The sequence below is a fragment of the Nematolebias whitei genome, chromosome 6, assembly GCF_014905685.2.
Source record: "Nematolebias whitei isolate Nwh7 chromosome 6, NemWhi1, whole genome shotgun sequence".
In the NCBI taxonomy this organism is placed as follows: Eukaryota; Metazoa; Chordata; class Actinopteri; order Cyprinodontiformes; family Rivulidae; genus Nematolebias; species Nematolebias whitei.
The window spans coordinates 8707996-8708413 of NC_056503.1; the positions used below are offsets into that span (position 1 = coordinate 8707996).

A 418-nucleotide genomic window follows, 5' to 3' on the forward strand; every position below is an offset into this window, starting at 1 on the left:
TATATATAGACATATATATATAAAGTATAGGGTCTCCTATTATGTTTAAGCAGGCTTTATGACTTTGCAATAAGTGCCTTTAAGTGGAGAAAAATACAGTAAGATAACCTGATGCATGCTCATGTAAGATAACAGTTTTGCAGAAGATACATCTGTATCTACTTTCATCATATTTGAAGGTTTGGGGTGTGTTGCATCATCCTGTCAAACCTTTACTGTCCTGCACTGAACGAAGTTTAACACCAGTGCTCCCAGGACACCTTTACTATCACCACTGATGCTTTAAAGTTGAAACATGCAAGCATGCAATTTACTGGAAAAGCCCTGATGCAGCACATTTGCAGGTTTTAGACTCATCTGCTCTACTTTCCTCCTGCATCACTCCATCTATCAGTCAGAAACAACAACTGGGGAGTCC

The 418-nt window shown here is 39.0% G+C and overlaps 1 protein-coding gene across 1 annotated transcript in view; it reads right to left on the reverse strand.

Moving 5' to 3' along the window:
* The window catches only part of LOC119410489 (calsyntenin-2), a 662902-nt gene that overhangs the window by 661585 nt on the left and 899 nt on the right, over nt 1–418 (reverse strand). The gene's annotated exons all lie outside the window — the stretch shown is intronic.